The sequence below is a fragment of the Suricata suricatta genome, chromosome 12, assembly GCF_006229205.1.
Source record: "Suricata suricatta isolate VVHF042 chromosome 12, meerkat_22Aug2017_6uvM2_HiC, whole genome shotgun sequence".
Taxonomy (NCBI): domain Eukaryota; kingdom Metazoa; phylum Chordata; class Mammalia; order Carnivora; family Herpestidae; genus Suricata; species Suricata suricatta.
The window spans coordinates 1,034,417-1,035,194 of record NC_043711.1 but is presented as its reverse complement, the minus strand read 5'-3'; positions in this window follow the sequence as shown (position 1 = coordinate 1,035,194).

Sequence of the window (778 nt, the reverse complement as noted above, 5' to 3'; positions counted from 1 at the left end):
CGTGTACACACACACACACACGGGCTTGAACTCAGGACCCTGAGACGGAGAGTCGCTCGCTCCATGTACTGAGCCAGCCAGGGGCCCCATTCTTACAATTTTTCATTAAGATGTTGGCCTAACCCTGCAGGCTCCAGGGAGCCCCCTCTCCCTCATTTGTCCAGGTCAAGGTAGCATCTAGGGTAGATCCTGGTACACAGTAGGCACGCAGTTTTACGGGAACACATGAATGAGTGAGAACAGGATTCCTGCGGGTCCGGGACAAGAGTCCAGGTGGGAGAAAGGAAGCCCTCCTTGACTCAAGCCAACGGTACACCAGCGCGGAGGTAAGCTGTAGGAAGTGGTTCCCAAGCACGGGGAAGACGCGCTTCGTCCAGCAGGGGGCACCTCAGGGCAACGTGCCCCTAAAACACAGTGAGTAGCAAATACCTGACAGCTGGTCCTGAGGGACTTTTTTTTTTTTTTTTTTGGGTCAGGCGCGCGATAGACCGCCCAGGCGCCGTCGCGGCCTGGACTCAAGATGGCTCTGCCGCCGTCTCGCAGGGCCGGGCGGCGGCGCTGGCGAAGCCACTGGAGGCCGCAGGCGGGGCCTCCCGCGCCCTCCATCCCCGCCCCCGTGGCCACCTGTCCCAGCCCACGGGTCCGCGAAGCGCCTCGGTTCCTCGAAGGCCGGCGTTTCTGATCAGGCGCGCTGCGGGCAGCCGCTACCGGGGTCCTTTGCGGCGGCGTCCCGGGGGCCTGCAGGGGCCTCGGAGCAAGATGGCGGCAGCGGGGTCCG